The sequence below is a fragment of the Sarcophilus harrisii genome, chromosome 5 (assembly GCF_902635505.1).
Source record: "Sarcophilus harrisii chromosome 5, mSarHar1.11, whole genome shotgun sequence".
In the NCBI taxonomy this organism is placed as follows: domain Eukaryota; kingdom Metazoa; phylum Chordata; class Mammalia; order Dasyuromorphia; family Dasyuridae; genus Sarcophilus; species Sarcophilus harrisii.
This window is the reverse complement of record NC_045430.1, coordinates 102,237,926-102,244,950: the sequence shown is the minus strand read 5'-3', so window position 1 is coordinate 102,244,950 and position 7,025 is coordinate 102,237,926.

Genomic DNA, 7,025 nt, shown 5'->3' with positions numbered 1-7,025 from the left:
TACAGTTAAGAAAACCGAGGCAAACAGAGTTAAATGACTTGGTTAAGATCATACAATGTGGCTAAGGTCACATGGTTGGATCTAAATTCAGATTTTCCTGACTCCAGGATCAACACTCTTATCCACTGAACAACCTGGTTGTCTGATACTGTTATACAGCCAGTGCTGGATACAATTTAGCCAGATACATAGTCTTTAGCCCCTCATCCTCCCCATATACTCTTCTAGATTACAGATGCTACCTGGCTATAGTTTCCATCATCTATAATTTCTAATCTGGGATCATCCAAAATCCTTGATTTATCCCAGATCATTTTCTGCCATACTTATTTTTTTTAAATCTTAAAAGTGAAGAGGCTTCTGGGAAAATGGTGGAATAGGTCTGTAAATTTCAAGCTCTCCAGCTTTCCCCCACAAATGGAACAAATTTGCACCTCAGGATGAACACAGAATGGTGAAAAATGAAGATTTTGGGTAGAACAGGGGTCCTCCTTGGTATAACCCAAGAAGATGTGAAGAAAGACTCCAGGCTAGGGATTAACACCTATACAAACAGCTCTGGGGTAGCTCCACAGAAACCCCAAATAGGAATCCCAGGTGCTAGCTGGATGTGGCTGGAGCCTCAACAGGAACCTCAAAAACTTTCACTTCCTGGACTATTTGGAGTCTGAGTCGGGAGAGACTGAGTGAACCTCAGATAATTAGGAATGCCAAATTCAGCCCTGGGTGAGAAAGAACCAGCCTACCCATGAGTGCAGAATTGTGGAAGTACGAATGCTGCTGGCTGCTGGCACTTGCTGGAGAATGAAGCTCTTGATTTGGAGTTCCAGGTCACAGAGGAGAGCTAAAAGAAAGCTTGAGACACCATCCTCCCATCCCCCAATTAGAGGTGCTTACACTGATACCTCTTACTGGGGGAAAAATGAATGGGCAATGAAAAAAGAACCCCATCTGTAAAGTTCTGACTAGCTTTCTGGAGGTCTCAGGACCAGCCTTGGTTTCAGCAGAATAATCACCATGAGAATAGTCAGGGATAAAGTCCAAAGTCTTTATTGTCTCCTTCAGTCTCCCAGTCTGTGTCAGCAGTCTCAACCAATCAGCCAGTCAGAAGTCTGCACATCTCAATGTAATGTCCTGCTTTCTAGAGCCCTCAAGTTGGGGTGACAAAATGTACTGTTGTGTTCTAGAGCCCCCACACCAGGGTGGATTAAAATATAGAGTCCAACCAAGAAAGGTCAAAATGGGTTCATGACCTAGGCATAAAGAATGAGATTATAAATAAATTAGAAGAACATAGGATAGTTTATCTCTCAGACCTGTGGAAAAGGAAAGAATTTATGACTAAAGAAGAACCAGAGATCATTACTGATCACAAAATAAAAAAATTTGATTATATCAAGTTAAAAAGTTTTCATACAAACAAAACAAATGCAGACAAGATTAGAAGGGAAGCAATAAACTGGGAAAACAGTTTTACAGTCAAAGTTTCTGATAAAGTCCTCAGTTTCAAACTATATAGAGAACTGGTTCTAATCTATAAGAAATCAAGCTATTCTCCAATTGATGAAGGGTCAAAGGATATGAACAGACAATTTTCAGATGAAGAAATTAAAACTATTTCTAGCCATATGAAAAGATGCTCCAAATCATTATTGATCAGAGAAATGCAAATTAAGACAACTCTGAGATACCACTACACATCTCTGAGATTGGCTAGGATGACAGGAAAAGATGAATGATGAATGTTGGAGGGGATGCAGGAAAACTGGGACACTCATGCATTGTTGGTGGAGTTGTGAATGAATCCAACCATTCTGGAGAGCAATTTGGAACTATGCTCAAAAAGTTATCAAATTGTGCATACTTGTTGATCCAGCAGTGTTACTACTGGGATTATATCCCAAAGAGATCTTAAAGAAGGGAAAAGGACCTGTATGTGCAAAAATGTTTGTGGCAGCCATTTTTGTAGTGGCTAAAAACTGGAAATTGAATGGATGCCCATCAATTGGAGAATGGCTGGGTAAATAAATTGTGGTATATGAATGTTATGGAATATTATTGTTTGGTAGAAATGACCAGCAGGATGATTTCAGAGAGGTCTGGAGAGACTTACATGAACTGATGCTGAGTGAAATGAGTAGAACCAGGAGCTCATTATACATTTCAACAACAATACTATATGATGATCAATTCTGATGGACGTGGCTCTCTTCAACAATGAAATTAACCAAATCAGTTCCAATTGTTCAGTAATGAAGAACCAGCTACACCCAGCGAAAGAACTATAGGAAATGAGTGTGGACCACAACATAGCATTTCTACTCCTGTTATTATCTGCTTGCATTTTTGTTTTCCTTCTCAGTTTATTTTTACCTTATTTCTAAATCCAATTTTTCTTGTTCAGCAAGATAATTGTATAAATATGTATACATATATTGCATTTAACACATACTTTAACATATTTAACATGTATTGGACTACCTGCCATCTAGGGTAGGGGGGTGAGGAAAAGGAGGGGAAAAGTTGGAACAGAAGGTTTTGCAAGGGTCAATGCTGAAAAATTACCCATGTATGTGTCTTAAAAATAAAAAAAACTATAATTAAAAAATAGAGTCCAGACTAGCTCTCTGGAGGACCTTGGGACCAGTCTGAGTCCTTGGTCTTAGTGGAGAAGTGATGAAGGCAGGAGAGCCACCATGAGGCTGGTTAAATCTTCTCTTCCATGGCTAGGTTTGTCCCCAGTTTATATACTCTTATTACAACTGAATTCATTCATCATACTGAGTATAAGCCAATCATTCTGTCACTAGGGAACCATTTTTTGTTGTAAGATTAAATCAATCATCTTGAACTTAGAGAACTATTAATCACCATGCTAAACTAGATAACCATTGTCTTAGCAATTCCACTGAGTTATCACCTTGTAAGAATCGTTGCCTCAAGTATATTCCTCCAGAGTTCTAGAGCCCATTGTACCCATCTTAGAAACTAATTATGGGAGCAAAGACTGGAATTCATCTTCAGAGGACAATGAAGTAAAAAAAAAAGACTCTTAGCCCAAAGAGTAATATGAAATGGCTCCCTACCCAGAGAAAATTTATAGAAGAACTCAAAATATTTTATAAATCAAATGAGAGGGGAAGCTAGTGGTACAATGGGTAGAGCACCAGCCCTGAAGTCAGGAGTACCTGAGTTCAAATCTGGCCTCAGATATAGCTATGTGACCCTGGGCAATTCACTTAACCCCAATTGCCTCAGAAGGGAAAAATCAAATGAGAGACATTGAGGAAGAAGAAAGAAGAAGAAAGAAGAAGAAAGAAGAAGAAGAAGAAGAAGAAGAAGAAGAAGAAGAAGAAGAAGAAAGAAGAAGAAAGAAGAAGAAGAAGAAGAACCATCCAAGAAAAACAAGATTATGGGGAAAAAAGTTAATCAACTATTATAACCAACAAAATTATAATTGGGCAAGAGGAATTCAGTGAAGCTATTACAGACCAAGAAATAACAAAACAGATTATAAAGAATAAAAAAATAGAATAGAATGTGAAACATCTTATAAGAAAAATAACCAATCTGGAGAATAGATCAAGAGGAAAAAATATAAGAATAATTGAATTGCCTGAAAGTTGTGACCAAAAAAAGAACCCTGATACAATAATGCAAGAAATAATCTAAGAAAATTGTCCTGGAGTGATAGAACATAAGGAGAAAGTAGAAATAGAAAAAAATCTACCAATCACCATCTCAAAAAGATCCTGTATGGAAAACATATAGGAATATTAATGCTAAATTTTAAAACCTCCAGATCAAAGAGAAAATTTTGCAACAAGAAAAAAGTAATTCAAATACACTGGAACTACAATTAGAATTGTACAGGACTTATCAGCAGCCACAATAAAAGACCAGAGATTCTAGAATCACACCTACCAACAAAAAAAAAAACAAAAAAACAAAAAAGCAAACTAGGTCTGTGGCCAAAAATATCATATCTGACAAAATTATCTATAATATTGAATATGGAAAAAATGGATATTCAACAAACTTGCAGATTTTCAGGACTTTTTAATCAACCAAACCCAAACTTAATAGAAAATTTAATACATAAGAGCCAATATCAAAGATCAATTTTAAGGAACTCAACATTGACAAATTGTTTTTTTTTAACATGGGAAGTATATACCATATGTTTAAGATTGATATCAACAATAGAGTAGCTCAAAAAAAAAAAAAGAATAGGGCAGAGTTAAGGTAAAAATAGTAATCATGTTATACAAACGAGGTACAGAGCAAGAAGAGACACAAGGCATTAGAGGAAGTGGAGGGCTTGTAGTTCTGAAAACTTACTCACATCGGGAATGGTTTAAATAGGTAATACTATACATATACCATTAAGTGTATAGCACTCTCCAAAACCTAAAAAGAAATAAGATGGGAGGGATGGGTGGATGAGAAGCAAAGGGTGGGGGAAAAAACAGGGGAAGGATCCATGGGTGGGGGGAGGTTAAGTAATAGGCAAGTTAAGGAACAGAATTTAAACAAAGAGTTAGCAAGGATAGGAAAGATATACATATGTGCAGGTGGGCTGGGAAGCAGGATGTATGTATATACTGTATGTATATATCTACATATGTATATATAAATATGTCCTTTCTTAACTATATTCTACTTGGGGATGCTAGGGAGGATGAAAGGAAGAAAAAAAGAATAAAGTAAAAAAAAGTGCTCAGTAGAGAACAAAAAAACAATTTACAAAGAAGTAAAGATGGACATTCATGAAAATAATTTCTTCTCGTAATACATACATACACACACACACACACACACACACACACACACACACTTTCTTTAACTAGTAATTTGTTGCTATATATTTTGAATCTTCCCTGCTGTTCTGTTGGGCATATGAGACAATGTTGTCTTTTATTTTATTTTGTTTTGTATTCCTTTTCTGTTTTTTTTTTAACAAAAACATTTTTTAAAAACTTAAAAGTTCATTTGCTTCCATTTTTTAAAAAAAAATTGATGTCTACTTTTTAAAAAAATATCATCTATATTTTAAAATGTAACTCTCTTAGCCTCAAGATTCCAAGAAAAGCTTTCTTTGGAGAAGGCAGAAATTCTTGTATGGAAATCAACAAAAATCTAACTTCAGTTTTTCTTATTCCCTTATGCAGGAGTTCTTAAGGTGATGATGGGGTAGAGTAGCAATTCCTAGTTTAAAATAAACATATGCCAGATTCACAATGCCAATTCTTTTCGGGAAAAGGAAGGTTTATTTAGGGGAGGATGTCGCAAACAAAATGAAGGAATACAATAGATACCAGGATTGGTAAATATGAAATAGAGTTGAGAGACCATATAGTTAGACTAACCAGAGTTAGGAAGAGAAGAGGGAAGGCACTATGAGGAGGGAGGGAGGGAGGCAGAGAAGCGGTGAGGGGAGAGAAAGAAAAGGAAGAAGGGGAAAGGGAGGGGGGAAGAGGACAGGAAGAGTGACAAGGAGAGGGAGAGGATGAAGGAGAGAGAGAGAGAGAGAGAGACAGACAGACAGACAGGGAGAAGGACAGGGAGATGAAGAGAGGGAAGGAGGGAGGGAGAGAGAAAGAGAGAGAGAATACTTAGTTTCTGTTACACTGTTTTCCGTCATATTACCAGTTTTTGTTCCCAAAACTTGGATCTTTGGGTTTATCATATATTAGATTACTATGGTCATTTGCTATAATATAATTTGTACCCAATCTATTCCACTAATCGACAACTCTATTTCTTAGCCAGTACCAGAATGTTTGGGTAATTATTACTTTATAAGTTTGAGATCTGGTTTGGCTACACCACCTTCTTTCACAATTTTTTTCATTGATTCCCTTGATATTTTTGACCTTTTGTTCTTCTAGATGAATTACTCTTTCTAGCTTTATAAAATATTTTTTGATAGTTTGATTGGTATGGCATTGAATAGATTAAATTAGATAGAATTTTCAATTTTATTAAATTCATCCTACCCATGATATTTTCCCCAATTATTTAGATCTAAATTTATTTGTGTGAAAAGTGTGTTATAACTATGTTCATATTGTTCTTAGGTTTGTCTTGGCAGGTAGACTCCCAAATATTTTCTATTTTCTACAATTATTTTAAATGAAATTTCTCTAACTCTTGCTACTGGACTTTGCTAGTAATATATAGATGCTAATGATTTATGTGGTTTATTTTGAATCCTGTATGTTAAAATTGTTAATCATTTCACCTAGTTTTTTAGTTAATTTTCTAAGTATACCATCATATCATCTGCAAAGAGTAATATTTTTATCTCTTCATTATTCAGATTCCTTCAATTTGTTTTGTTCCCTTATCACCAAAGCTAAACAATTCTAATACAATATTGAATAGTAGATGTGATAATGGACATCTTTGTTTTATTCCTGATCTTATTGAGAATGTTTCTAACATATTACATATAATGTTTGCTGATGGTTTTAAATGCATACTGCATTTAATATAATTTATAATATATATAATATATTATATTATATTATATAATAAACTATAATATAATTTAATAATAAATAAATATTCTCTTTATTCCTATGTATTTAATGTTTTTCGTAGGAAAGGATACTGGGAGATAAGCATCTGATTTCTCTTAGTTTTATTATTGTTGAGGTCAATTATGCTGATAGTTTCCTAATACTGAACCAGTCTGCATTCCTAGTATAAATTCCTCCTAGTCATAGTGTATGATCCTTGAGATATATTAATGTAAGCTCCTTTGTAGTATTTGATTTAATCTTTTTTCAATTCATTAGGGGAACTGGTCTATAATTTTCTATATTTTGGCACTATATTTGTATTGTGAAAGGAATTTGATATTTCTTCTTCATCATCCATTTTTCCAAATACTTTACATAATATTGGAATTAGTTGCTCTTTATATGTTTGTTAGAATTTGCCTGTGAATCCATCTGGTCCTGGGGATTTTTGCTGAGGAAGTTCATTGATGACTTTTCAATTTATCTTTCTAAGATTGG